A 15340-nucleotide genomic window follows, 5' to 3' on the forward strand; every position below is an offset into this window, starting at 1 on the left:
TAAAAATAAGGGAAACAACATACATTTTAGCTCTCATGCTATGAACTAGGGTGATGGCAGTGAAAATCCAAAAGGAAAAATTTAACTTGAAAGCCACTGAAGAGAAACAACATTGAGAAATCGGAACCAGGCACAGAGAAGTTCTCCGAAGATTCAGAAAAGAGATGCAGGCAATGCTTAGGTCTTAGAGATTGATACCCTGATGCCCGGATGACTTCATTCATTAGGATGGGAGTGGACAGGTGGGAGAAGAGGTCAGAATGCAAAACACTGAAAGTTCTTGAGGTAAATCCAGAACGGGAGTTAGGATAAAATGGGGGTAGGGCACAGCATTCTGATGAGTCAGCAATGTTCTGATACCCATCCAAGTGATGTCGATCCACTGACTCCCCCCCACCCCCCATTGATGATGGAGATTGAATCACTTGTATGTTTCTAAAAGAATTTTATTGGTTGTCGCTAACTGACTGTCCTTGGGCTGCTTGTAGAAGAACACTGATGTGTAGATCATGGTTTGAATCTATCCTTAATGAGTGCTGACATGATTCTGATGTTGGTAATCCACAGACTACTTGGGAAGTGCCAATTTAGCTAAAACTGAAATTATTAATGATGCCTCAACTCTGGCCATCATCGGGGTACTTTCTGAGTCTTCCCACCAGGGTATACAGCTTCATTTATAAACCCTTTCTGGCCCACTCTTCCTCAATCACAATTAGCATCAACTGATCCATGGAGTATACATTATCATATTGCATTTATTATCTTCCTTTATTCTGAAGTTAAAAGAACCAAGTTCAGAGATTTTCCTAGGATCTCCGATGTGGATCACTGAGATATGAAAATCATGTATTTCAGCTCACTCCATTTCCTCCGTGGAAGTTTTTGTTTAAATCTTATCCATTTTAAAATACCATTTTGGGGTGTTAGAATTCTTTGTATGTGTACTACTAGTGGGTGCAATCCAGGGCTCATGCCTACTGGGAAAGTGCTTTCCACTAAGCTACCTCTCAGATGATTATTTTCAGTCTGTCACCCCATCATGTGCCATCATATAGCCAATTGGTACATACAGAAATTGTGCCTTGATGCTAAATTCTACAGTCACAGGCCTATTCTTCATTTACCTATGCACCTCACAGTGCTTGGCACACATAAGGATGTATGCAGGGAGCTCAGCAAGAATTGTCTTCGATTTCCCCAAGGTGCTGGATGTTCTGAGGAGTGGCTGGACTTCCTGTGAGCTCTTAGGTGACTCACATAGTGCCATCAACTCCTCTTTTACAATGTAAAAATTGTTTTTTTTTTCTGGTACTTGAATCACAGAAGCTTCAGAAAGAACAATTACTGTGGCCAAACTACAATGAATTAAAGCATGGGTATTCATTTGTAAGTAGAATGTTAAATATGAAATATGTTCTTTTCAGAAAAATAGCTTTGTGAATCTCTTTGACAGAAAATTAGTATTCCAGCCTCCTCTAGAACAGTCTTTCTCAACCTGTGGGTCCCAACCTCTTTAGGAATTGACAATCCTTCTACAGGAGTGGTCTAAGACCTTAAGAAAGCACAGATATTTACTTCATGATTCATAACAGTAGCAAAATTATAGCTATGAAATAGCAATGAAAATAATTATAGGGTTGGGGGTCAGCACAGCATGAGGAGCTATATTACAGGGTCACAGCATTAAGAAGGTTGAGAGCCACTGCTCTGGGGAATATGTTACTTCCTTGGGACCAGGCTGGTGCCATATGCTAGAAACTTTTCCTACATAAGGATAGAGAAGGAAGCTGTGAAGAAAGTCCTAGATAACCTGGCAGCAATCTTGCAGGCCAGGATGCTGACACTTCGTTCCCTCTTAGCCATTCTAGGCAGAAGCTTGGAAGATGACATGTCCCATGAGAGATGAGACAAGTGTCACTACTGACATAACCATGAGTACCCATGACATTTTCACTGACGCTTAACAGGGGCCAGCTTCTCAGAAGGTGGTGAGATCAGGGACCAAGATGTTGAACAAGGTAATCTTTTATGAGGTAATCTCATAAAAATGTGTGTGGAAAGGTCAAGCAAATCAGAGAGTTACCATTTTATTTTACACATAAAGAAACAAAAGAGAAGAAAGACTTCTCACCTTTAATCAATCTGTTAAACAGAAAGAAAGATAAAGGCCGACAGACAGATGGCAAAATAAAGGTGAATAAGGTCTACAACACTTAGGCCAATCACACATTCTAGGCTTATGTCAAATGAGAAAGTTTCCCCAAGACCGTAATAAATTGGTAGCCTATATTTTATGGGGTAGTAAAAATAGCAAAGCTTTCTAAAAAAAATTGAATTAATGAGGACTAGCTTATCACAGATCATAGTTTGAGAGAGCCAGTCATGGTGGCACACGTCTGCAATGCCTGCCCTCATGAGATGGAATTCTAGGTCAACTTGAGTTAGCTAAACCTTGTCTCAAAAAAATAAAATAATCAGAATCAGAAGTATAGAAGCAAATAGCTATGTGCTGTGGAGGGTATAAATGTTCATTCATACAAGTGAGCAATTCAGGGCTGGCGAATGGGGAGCAAGATGACAAGGGGAGTTCACCACACCCATGACACAATAAAGCAGGGACTTTTCCTGACCCACAATACTCAAGATTTCTTTTTTTTTTTTAATTAGGTATTTATATCATTTACATTTCCAATGCTATCCCAAAATTCCCCCACATGCCCCCACCCACCCACTCCCATTTTTTGGCCCTGGCGTTCCCCTGTACTGAGGCATATAAAGTTTGCACAACCAATGGACCTCTCTTTCCACCAATGGCTCACTAGGCCATCTTCTGATACCTATGCACCTAGAGACACAAGATCCGGGGAATACTGGTTAGTTCATATTGCTGTTCCACCTATAGGGTTGCAGATCCCCCCAGCTCCTTGGGTACTTTCTCTAGCTCCTCCACTGGGGGCCCTGTGATCCATCCAATAGCTGACTATGAGCATCCACTTCTGTGTTTGCTAGGCCCCGGCATAGTTTCACAAGAGACAGTTATATCTGGGTCCTTTCAGCAAAATGTTGCTAGTGTATGCAATGGTGTCAGCGTTTGGAAGCTGATTATGGGATGGATCCGCAGGTATGGCAGTCTCTAGATGGTCTATCCTTTCATCACAGCTCTAAACTTTGTCTCTGTAACTCCTTCCATGGGTGTTTTGTTCCCAATTCTAAGAAGGGGCAAAGTGTCCACACTTTGGTCTTCGTTCTTCTTGCATTTCATGCGTTTAGCAAATTGTATCTTATATCTTGGGTATCCTAAGTTTCTGGGCTAATATCCACTTATCAGTGAGTACATATCATGTGAGTTCTTTTGTGATTGGATTACCTCACTCAGGATGATGCCCTCCAGGTCCATCCATTTGCCTAGGAATTTCATAAATTCGTTCTTTTTAATAGCTGAGTAGTACTCCATTGTGTAAATGTACCACATTTTTTGTATCCATTCCTCTGTTGAGGGACATCTGGGTTCTTTCCAGCTTCTGGATATTATAAATAAGGCTGCTATGAACATAGTGGAGCATGTGTCCTTCTTACCGGTTGGAACATCTTCTGGATATATGCCCAGGAGAGGTATTGCAGGATCCTCTGGTAGTAATATGTCCAATTTTCTGAGTAACTGCCAGACTGATTTCCAGAGTGGTTGTACAAGTTTGCAATCCCACCAACAATGGAGGAGTGTTCCTCTTTCTCCACATCCTCGCCAGCATCTGCTGTCACCTGAATTTTTGATCTTAGCCATTCTGACTGGTGTGAGGTGGAATCTCAGGGTTGTTTTGATTTGCATTTCCCTGATGACTAAGGATGCTGAACATTTTTTCAGGTGCTTCTCAGCCATTCGGTATTCCTCAGGTGAGAATTCTTTGTTTAGCTCTGAGCCCCATTTTAATGGGGTTATTTGATTTTCTGGAGCCCACCTTCTTGAGTTCTTTATATATATTGGATAATAGTCCCCTATCTGATTTAGGATAGGTAAAGATCCTTTCCCAATCTGTTGGTGGCCTTTTTGTCTTATTGACAGTGTCTTTTGCCTTACAGAAGCTTTGCAGTTTCATGAGGTCCCATTTGCCAATTCTCGATTTTACAGCACAAGCCATTGCTGTTCTATTCAGGAATGTCCCCCCTGTGTCCATATCTTTGAGGCTTTTCCCCACTTTCTCCTCTATAAGTTTCAATGTCTCTGGTTTTATGTGGAGTTCCTTAATCCACTTAGATTTGACCTTAGTACAAGGAGATAGGAATGGATCAATTCCCATTCTTCTACATGATAACCACCAGTTGTGCCAGCACCATTTGTTAAAAATGCTGTCTTTTTTTTTCCACTGGATGGTTTTAGCTCACTTGTCAAAGATCAAGTGACCATAGGTGTGTGGGTTCATTTCTGGGTCTTCAAATGTATTCCATTGGTCTACTTGTCGGTCACTATACCAGTACCATGCAGTTTTTTATCACAATTGCTCTATAGTATAGCTTTAGATCAGGCATGGTGATTCCACCAGAGGTTTGTTTTTTTGTTTTTTTTTTTTTGTTTTTTTTTTTTATCCTTGAGAAGAGTTTTTGCTACCCTAGGTTTTTTGTTATTCCAGATGAATTTGCAGATTGCCCTTTCTAATTCATTGAAGAATTGAGTTGGAATTTTGATGGGGATTGCACTGAATCTGTAGATTGCTTTTGGCAAGATAGCCATTTTTATTATATTGATCCTGCCAATCCATGAGCGTGGGAGATGTTTCCATCTTCTGAGATCTTCTTTAATTTCTTTCTTCAGAGACTTGAAGTTCTTATCATACAGATCTTTCACTTCCTTAGTTACAGTCACGCCAAGGTATTTTATTAATTTATGACTATTGTGAAGGGTATTGTTTCCCTAATTTCTTTCTCAGCCTGTTTATCCTTTGTGTAGAGAAAGGCCATTGGCTTGTTTGAGTTAATTTTATATCCAGCTACTTCATTGAAGCTGTTTATCAGGTTTAGGAGTTCTCTGGTAGCATTTTAGGGTCACTTATATATACTATCATATCATCTGCAAAAAGTGATCTTTTGACTTCTTCCTTTCCAATTTGTATCCCCTTGATCTCCTTTTGTTGTCAAATTGCTCTGGCTAGGAATTCAAGTACAATGTTGAATAGGTAGGGAGAAAGTGGGCAGCCTTCTCTAGTCCCTGATTTTAGTGGGATTGCTTCAAGCTTCTCACCATTTACTTTGATGTTGGCTACTGGTTTGCTGTAGACTGCTTTTATCATGTTTAGGTATGGGCCTTGAATTCCTAATATTTCCAAGAGTTTTATCGTGAATGGGTGTTGGATTTTGTCAAATGCTTTCTCCACATCTAACGTGATGATCATGTGTTTTTTGTCTTTGAGTTTGTTTATATAGTGGATTACGTTGATGGATTTCCATATATTAAACCATCCCTGCATTCCTGGAATGAAACCTACTTGGTCAGGATGGATGATTGTTCTGATGTGTTCTTGGATTCGGTTAGTGAGAATTTTATTGAGTATTTTTGGATCGATATTCATAAGGGAAATTGGTCTGAAGTTCTCTATCTTTGTTGGGTCTTTCTGTGCTTTAGTTATCAGAATGATTGTGGCTTCATAGAATGAGTTGGGTAGAGTACCTTCTGCTTCTATTCTGTGGAATAGTTTGTGAAGAACTGGAATTAGATCTTCTTTGAAGGTCTGATAGAACTCTGCACTAAACCCATCTGGTCCTGGGCTTTTTTTGGTCGAGAGACTCTTAAGGACTGCTTCTATTTCTTTAGTGGATATAGGACTGTTTAGATCAGTCCTATATCTTGATCTTGATTTAACTTTGGTGCCTGGTATCTGTCTAGAAACTTGTCCATTTCGTCCAGGTTTCCCAGTTTTGTTGAGTATAGCCTTTTGTAGAAGGATCTGATGGTGTTTGGGATTTCTTCAGGATCTGTTGTTATGTCTCCCTTTTCATTTCTGATTTTGTTAATTAGAATGCTGTCCCTGTGCCCTCTAGTGAGTCTGGTTAAGGGTTTGTCTATCTTGTTGGTTTTCTCAAAGAACCAGCTCCTCGTTTGGTTGATTCTTTGAATAGTTCTTGTTTCCACTTGGTTGATTTCGCCCCTGAGTTTGATTATTTCCTGCCGTCTACTCCTCTTGGGTGAATTTGCTTTCTTTTGTTCTAAAGCTTTTAGGTGTGTTGTCAAGCTGCTAGTGTGTGCTCTCTCTAGTTTCTTTTTTGGAGGCACTCAGAGCTATGAGTTTTCCTCTTAGAAATGCTTTTATTGTGTCCCATAAGTTTGGGTATGTTGTGGCTTCATTTTCATTAAACTCTAAAAAGTCCTTAATTTCTTTCTTTATTCCTTCCTGGACCAAGGTATCATTGAGAAGAGTGTTGTTCAGTTTCCACGTGAATGTTGACTTTCTATTATTTATGTTGTTATTGAAGATCAGCCTTAGTCCATAGTGATCTGATAGGATGCATGGGACAATTTCAATATTTTTATATCTGTTGAGGCCTGTTTTGTGACCAATTATATGGTCAATTTTGGAGAAGGTACCATGAGGTGCTGAGAAGAAGGTATATCCTTTTGTTTTAGGATAAAATGTTCTGTACATATCTGTTAGATCCATTTGTTTCATAACTTCTGTTAGTTTCACTGTGTCCCTGTTTAGTTTCTGTTTCCATGATCTGTCCATTGATGAAAGTGGTGTGTTGAAGTCTCCCACTATTATTGTGTGAGGTGCAATGTGTGCTTTGAGCTTTACTAAAGTTTCCTTAATGAATGTGGCTGCCCTTGTATTTGGGGCATAGATATTCAGAATTGAGAGTTCCTCTTGGAAGATTTTACCTTTGATGAGTGTGATGTGCCCCTCCTTGTCTTTTTTGATGACTTTGGGTTGGAAGTTGATTTTATTAGATATTAGAATGGCTACTCCAGCTTGTTTCTTCAGACCATTTGCTTGGAAAATTGTTTTCCAGCCTTTCATTCTGAGGTAGCGTTTGTTTTTTTCCCTGAGATGAGTTTCCTGTAAGCAGCAAAATGTTGGGTCATGTTTCTGTAGCCAGTCTCTTAGTCTATGTCTTTTTATTGGGGAGTTGAGTCCATTTGATAGTAAGAGATATAAAAATATGGAACGCTTCACGAATTTGCGTGTCATCCTTGTGCAGGGGCCATGCTAATCTTCTCTGTGTCATTCCAATTTTAGTATATGTGCTGCTGAAGTGAGCACCACTCAAGATTTCTGTTTGCAGTTCCTAAGCAGAGGCTCTGGGAAGTCGGCTCAATGGTAGAGTATTCAATTCCCAGCCCTATAAACTACCCATCTGCTTACCTACTACCTCCCTATGTATTAATCACCTTTATGTTGCTGTGATTAAACACACGACCAAAAGCAACTTACAGGAAAACAATTATTTTGATCTGGAGTTCTAAGAATCCCACGTGATTGGAGGCATGGCAGTAAATGGCAGGCATAGCAGCAGGAGCAGGAAACTGAGAGATCACATTTTGAACTTGAGACATGAAGCAGAGAGATGGACCTGGAGGTCAGATTAGGCAATCCACTCTCAAGGACCTTCCTCAGTGATGTATTTCTCCCATGAGGGCTGCCAACAACTGGAGACCAATTGCTCAAATACTTGAGCTTATGGGAGACATCTTGCATACAAACCACCACATTAACTATCTAACTAATAAATATGTAAGTAAATAGATAAATAAATTCAAAGCATAGTCCCATTTTGTACAATCTGGGGACTGTTGAATATGATTATATCTTAGTAAAACATCATTTAAGTTATTACATACTGTCTTTTCAAGGCTATTGCAAAATCATGAGTCTTAAGCATGGTAGACATAATCCTACTCATTTTTAAATGGAATTCCTGCGTATTGGTTCAGCCAATACATGTCACAGCCCATATTTTTTGAATAAGCACCTTTTTGTCTGGATGTGACCAAAGAAGCAAAGACATCAACCTTGTATATCAAATGAAAACTAATTTTCCTGTGACCAGAACACTAATCCAAGGGAATTAAAGAACATGAAACTCATTTATGTGTGGGATCTAAGCTAGCCAGGATCTAAGATAGTTCCCATGGTCCAGAGTTCTAAGCCTGCTTCATGCTCCAGCGTAGCCCATACTCAGATTTGTTCAAACCACCTCAGGTTTTCAGCCTGCCTCAATGTCAGGTAAGCAAAATCATCAAATTCAACAGCAAGTAAGATATTACATACCACTACCCAAAGTATGGTTTATGGAAAATAGTACACATCATATATACAAACATATAAATAGCATTCTACATTAATGAGGTGAGGACAAAAATAACAGATAATCTAATTAGGTGCAGAAGAAGCACTTGTCAAAATTTAACATCTTTTCATAATAAAAATTTATAACAGATTAGTTATAGGAAAAAAATCTCTTTTTAGCTATGTGCACCAGCACGTACAGGAGCACATGTGTGTCCAGGTGAGTGAGGATGAGTGTGTGCATGCATGAGGAAGGCACTGAGCACAAGTAAGTGCATGCAGGTGGAAGGCCGAGGATAAACTTGGCTCTTTTTCCTCAAGTGCTGTCCACCTCCTCTGAGCTTCTCTCCCCAGAGACCCTTCTGCCTCTGCCTCTGCCTCCCATACCTGGCTTTTAAAACATGGATCTAGAAAGTCGAACTCAAGTATTTACATTGGCAATGCAAGCATTGCACAGACTGAGCTATGCACCCAGCCTGAAAATAAGTTCCTTAACACAATAAATATCGGTGCTTGTTAGTTTTTACCAACTTGAGACAAGCTATAGTCATCCGGAGTGAGGGAACCTCAATTGAGACAATGTCTCCATCAGATTGGCCTGTAGGCAAGTCTACTGAGGAATTCTTTTGATTAATGATTGGTGTGAAAAGGTTTAGCCCACAGTAGGCTGTACAACCCAGGGCAGATGATTCTGGTAGGTATATGAAAGGTAAATGAGCAAGAGACTGGAAGCAAGTCAGCAAACATATTCTTCCATGGTTTCTGCTTCAGTTTCTGCCACCAGATTTCTGCCTGACATCCTTCACTGTTGGATTGCAATGTAGAGGCTATAAGCTAAGTTGGTTTTGGCCAGTATTTATCACAACAGCAGTAAGCAAGCGAATATGGAAATTAGTACAAGAAGTGGGATTTCGATGAAAGAGTTGACCACAGTGTTTTTGAGTGAACTGTGGAAGTATTTAGAACTTCGGGATGGGAGCCATTGAGTTCTTAGATCTTTGAGCTGGGAAGACTAAAATGCTGAGAGCAATACAGATGAGGGAGGCTTTGCTTGGGAAGTTTCAGATGGAAGTTTGAGGGTCACTCAAAGACTCTATCAAGGTCACTAAGAATTAGGTTTAATAATAATTGAAGAGATAAAAGCTGGGAATAATATATCTATATATCTATTCCTACACATATTTCCTCTATTCCAAATAGCTTACATTATTATAATATTTGAAATTTATATTTGTCATAATTAAAACACTGATACATTGTTAATCAACAACAGCCCACACTTTGCATTATACTTCCCTCTTAGTGTTGTACCCTCTATGGATTTTGACAAATGCATAATGGCATGTGTCTGTCCTAGTTTGGTGAATGGAAGTTTCTCTGCACTATAATCTTGTGTTCACCACCACCCCCCACACTGCTTGTCTCATCATTTCTCCCTTCTCCCCCATCTCTTTCAGTATTGGATCTGTTTACTTTCTTTAACCTTTTTTTCTTTTCCAAAATATCACTTAGTTGGAATCATATAGTGTGTAGCCATTTCTGACTAGCATCTTTGACTTATCAAGTTTCCCCCATGTTTTTACACAGCTTGTCAAACCATTCCCTTTTTTAGCTCTGAATGTATTCCACTGCGTAGCTTTATCAGCATCTGTATATCCATTCCCTAACAGGCACACAACTTGTTTCTAGTTTTTGAGTAAATAACCAGGCATTTGGTTGATTATGTGCTGAGAATATTTCTAAGATGTTGCCTGTCAGATCATTAAAACAAAACAGAAGAAAGCTTTCGATTTCTCCAAAGACAGCATTTCCAATCCAAGCTCATCCTTCAACACCCTACCTATCCTCCCTAAAAACCTTAGGCCAAATTTGCTACACACCCACAGCTGTGCCAGGAGGACGTGCAGATGGAGGTGGTGGAGTGGGATTTAGACCAGGCTCCGCATGCTGTACCTGGATATAATGGGGAGAGAAGTGAGAAGTGCACAGGACATGACAGTTTGTAATTTCACCCAAGAAGATAATTTGAATCTGAAGTACTCAAGGACGTCTTTCCCGCCCCCGGAAATTCCAGAATTTGAAAAAGTCTTGGAAGGAGATTTAATTTTCTCTCAGGATATGAAGTGAATGTTTGAGCTGAAGTGCATACTCATTTGGGTGGGTGGAGGAGTGGGCCTAACCTTTAACAGCTGAGCCACCTATCTAACCCACTATATGCCCGCTCTCTGCCATCTTATCCCTTAATCAATCCTGTCTGCACACTGTAGCCAGAGGAATTTATCTAAAACCATGACTTTGGATCTTTGATGTGGTTTTTGGGAACTGTACTTCAAGAATAATTATAAATGCATGCCTTTAGTTGGTCAGCAAACTCAGGGATTTCCTGTAAACTGTAGACTGACCTAAGGCTCCTGGTTGGCCATACAGTGCACTTCTCCCCTCCCTTGTCATCTCTTCAGTCTCCTCCATTCACATCTTTATTGTGCAATATTGCTGCTTAGCACTGAACATGCATACGTGGAACATAATCAGTACTGGACATGTTTTGCATGGAACATACTGACCTCTGAAATAACATAGCAGTTACTGAATTTGCTCAGTGTTGAATGTGTGCAGTACTGAAAACACTTTGCACTGAACTTTCCTAGCCCTGAACGAACAGCCCCGAGAAGCTCAGCAGCGAAACTGCCTGATGTGATTTGCTCTGAACTTCCTTAGCACTGAATATGCTTATCATGGTGCACACTCAACAATGAGCATGGCTAGCAGTGCATGTGTAACACGCTCACCACTGTCCTCCGTGCTCCTCACCTTCTTGGTCCTCCTGGCCATTGTGGATTTGCCTAGAATGGCCTTTTCACTCCTGTTTAGCTGAGTACCACTTATTTATCCTTTCAGATTAAGTTTGGTATCTCTTCTTCCATAATATTCAATATGTGCCCTGAATTTCTAGTCCTCTCTGGAATTTTCATTTCGACGAGACAGTAGGCTTTGGCTTGATTATGCAATGGATTCTGAAGATGTTGCAGCTGTAAACTGGCAGCCCGCCCTCCACTTGACAAATTCTCTGGAAGTGGGATCTGAAAGGCACTCCTCTGTACCTGCCATAGAGACTTGGAAGAAATAATTAGGCAGTTCCCTCTACCAAACAGTGGTTCTTTATGGTGTGGCCCCATTATTTTGTTAAAAATGCTGTGCATTTTCAAGATTTCAGAACAACATATTTTGAAAGTTTCACAAAGAATTATGTACCTTAGCTGTGAAGATTTTGAATATATCTGTTGTTTTCAAGTTTAACTTTCTGCCTCTTTAAAATAGAACATTAAGAGCTAGCTGCCTGTCACTCAATCACCAGCCAAAGTTTTCCACCCACACTGAGCTGAAATACACTCATTTATCTATTCCTTCTTTAATTTCTATGCGTGGGAAATTCTCTTGGGTGTTTGCTTCCTAAAAATGGAAATGCATAATTTTTTTTTCTCCAAAAATTTCAAACTTGAATATTTATGAAAATATGTCAGTATAAGAAATGTATTATTAGCCAGGTTTGAACTAAAAATAAAGATGCTATTTTAACTGATAGATAATATCTCTAAAGGCTCCTACAGAAGGCAAGAAGGCAGCATGACTCCTGGGCACATTTACTTTCCGGCAAAGCGTATAGATGATCTATGTATTCAGATACCATTAGAAAATCCAACGAAGCTGCTTTTCTGTTAGCACTTTTTCCACTTTGTTTTTATCGGCTTTGTTAATAATAGCTATGCTGTATGATACGAGCCAACCCTAAAGCCTTTTTTGTACTTGTGCCAAGTGGTTGCCAATCTTATTGTAAAGAACTAGAGCTAATGGTCTTGAAATCCATAACCCTGGAACCTTGCAAAAGTAATTTTCAATGTGTTACCATATTTTGTGAATAACTTTGGAATAGGCTTGTTTTGTTGAAACAGATATTTTAACACAAAACTCTAGTTCATTCTACATACTCCACAAACTATTAGGGTTGACTGGGTTCATATTAACTGATCTCAAGTTACATATTAAGAAGTAATTTTGAGAATGAGTTTCATGAGCCAATAAAAATAAACCTGAGATGAATTCCTGTCAGAAATATGCTCACACTCTTTCTTTGCATTTTAAAGGGTAAAGAAAGTGGCTTTTCTTGTTGTTAAAATTCATCCCATCTCTCAATATAGTAAATATGAAAAAGTTACATTTATCAATCTCTCTGAATCTTGGCTCTTCTTTTATGCATTCTTTCAATAAATAAATGGTGTCTCCTCCCAGGAGCCACCAAGTCCTGTTCATTTTAGATGCTTCATATATTTTACGTCTGCATCTCCTTTGATATTACCAAGCGAATCCAAAGGAGTCAGCCCCTGTCTAGACTGTTACAAGAACTTTTTTTTTAAAGTCTCACACCTGTTTGCTCTGTAATTTCCACACTGCATAGCCTGAAGCTCAATAAGTTGGAGAATGTCCCTTCCAAGTGACTCAGTTGCTCTAAATATTTTGAGTTGTTTAACTTCCTGCTTGAAGAGCTTCCTTGCAGGATAGGATGTCTCGATCTTAAAGGTAATGATTACACAACACATTCTTCCATTCAGGTGAGTAATTCAGAATGTTTGACTCCTTTATTATGCTGTGAGATCCAAAGCACAGGAACTATCCTCCTATCAGTGAGTAGACACTAACGTGTTTTATACTGGGGTTTCCCATGAGGCAAGTAGCTAAGAGTCTATGGCTCTTAAGTAAACGAACCAATACCCACATTCAATTGTACCTTCTAATTTGAAGAAGGTATATTCTTCTGTGTTTAGAAAAAAAGTTCTGTGGATATCTGTTAGGTTGATTCATAACCTCTGTTAGTGTCATTATTTCTGTTTAGTTTCTGTCTCAATGACCTGTCTGTTGGTTAACAGTAGGGTGTTGAAGTCTCACACTACTAATATGTGGGGTTCAGTGTGTGGTTTAAGCTTTAGTGATATTTCTTTTGCATACGAATGTGTGCCCTTGCATTTGAGGCATAAATGTTCAGAAGTAAGATCATCTTGGTGGATTTTTCTTTTGATGAGTATGAAGTGTACTTCCCCAACTTTTTTGATTAATTTTGGTTTTAAGTTTATTTGATTAAATATTTGAGTGGGTACTCCAGCTTGCTTCTTGGGCCTCTTTGCTTGGAAAACTTTTTAACAGCTCCTTACTCTGAGGTAATGTCTATCTCTGTTGCTGAGGTGTGTTTCTTGTACACAGCAGAATGTTGAACCTGTTTACCCATCCACTCTGTTATCCTGAGGCAGAGGGATTGAAAAGATTGACCTGGGCTACAAAGTTAGAGTCCCGCCCCCCCCCTCCCTGACAAAGCAAACAGAATTTGAAAGAAAGTAAAAATAAAGCTAAAGTAAGCACACCCCCAGCCTGCAGAGCACAGAGAGCTTGCAGCCACAGCGAATGGTATTTCTGGTAAGTTCCAAGTTAGTTTCAGTCACAAAGCCAAAAGTCAGAGCAATTCAGTCTGTCTTTATGATTGAAAGACAATTTCAAGTAAATAAGAGTATGTGGTAGGAGCCAGCACAGTTGAAGAGCAGGTTACTCCTGAAAAAACTCAGCACATTAGCTCAACTGTAAATTTTAACATCTGTAATAAAGTGGTGCACATGATAATTGGTCCAGAACAACAAACAAAAAACAGTGCCCCCAAGCAAGCTGTAATGGGGTAATCTACACAAAGCACCAAAGATGTTAAGGATACAGTTTCCAAAGCCAAACTGTGCTGGATTCAAATTCTTGAGCCATCATTACATTTGGGACCTTGGGCCCATAACTATCTATCCCTTTTCCCCAGATCCTTCACCTGTGAAACGAAGATTTCTGCAAGGAGACAATATTCATAGGAATGCTCAAGTTCAAATTGCATGATGTATACCGGGTATATTAGTTAGTGATTACTTAGAACTACTGTCTATTGCAAGCTATGAAAATTTCTGATGTTAACTAAGTGCTAACTCGGCAAGCATATACCTGCATTCTAGAATAAAGTCTACTAGTGTGTGAACTGGCTATGTCATCTTTGCCAAACCACAGGGACTCCGGGTCTCATTGTTCTCATCAACTTAATAAAATGATGCTAATTAAATGAGTTGGTGTATAGAAAGGACTGCACACACTGTCCAGCACATGTGGGACATTAAATGGTTTTTAATTTCCCCCTTTCCCATCTCTCTTGTCTGCCTTCTGTTTTCTCATGTGTGTGTGTGTGTGTGTGTGTGTGTGTTTATCCCTTTTTAATAGAAGGAAACTAAAACATAAAGGAGTGTATTTTGTTTTTCTACCCTTCCATTTAAATACATTTACTGTTGAATTTGTAAAGCATTGTACTTGGGTCTGTGGTTCCTCTACTCAAGGTAATATTCATTTTCAATAACCTGTCCTTTCTAACTGAAATGACTGCAGCATCCAGAATGATGTAGAGAACAACACTGTGGACCAGCAGTTCTGATTTTGGCCGCACGTGCATTGATTCTTCTTGGAGTTGCTCTGAAATTTAAGCTTCTATGTGTCTGCTTGCCTGGGCCTGCTCTTTAGTATCCTTTGACTGTTTCAAGGGTCTAGGCTCTCTCCAGATGACTCCACACTCATTTCAGCTTCTGCCCTCTTATAAGGTTATACCCAAGTCTCTAATTAGACAATGCCTTCTGTCCCTTTCCATCACTCTCCCATCCTTCTCCACCCTCCAACACCACCCCACCCCGCATTAAGAAACATTTGTCTTCCCTAAATGACTATTAAGCACTGGCAATGGACTGGTTTCTGAAGGTGTAGATGTAAGTTGTGTTCCTTCAAAGTACTCTACTTTCCAGTAGATCCTCTAAAGTTGGGTTACTATATGCCCCAGGCCCATCTTTTCCATTTATCATCCAATTTACAGCAGCAGTCTTGTCCTTTCAGGGGAAAGCAGAACAAGAAGCCAAGCCCACTGCTGCTGGAATGCCATTCCTTTCAGGGCCCTCTGAGCTTTCAGAGCAAGTGTCACATCAACGTACTCAGAAATACTCATCTTACTC

General features: G+C 39.7%; 1 non-coding gene across 1 annotated transcript; it reads right to left on the minus strand.

Annotated features, from left to right (window-relative positions):
* Positions 1-7143: 7143 nt before the first annotated feature.
* Positions 7144-7250, minus strand: Gm22114. The gene has a single exon (XR_003949343.1). It is a non-coding gene; the product is annotated as a U6 spliceosomal RNA (small nuclear RNA).
* Positions 7251-15340: the final 8090 nt, after the last annotated feature.

The sequence above is a fragment of the Mus musculus genome, chromosome 1, assembly GCF_000001635.26.
Source record: "Mus musculus strain C57BL/6J chromosome 1, GRCm38.p6 C57BL/6J".
Lineage (NCBI taxonomy): Eukaryota > Metazoa > Chordata > Mammalia > Rodentia > Muridae > Mus > Mus musculus.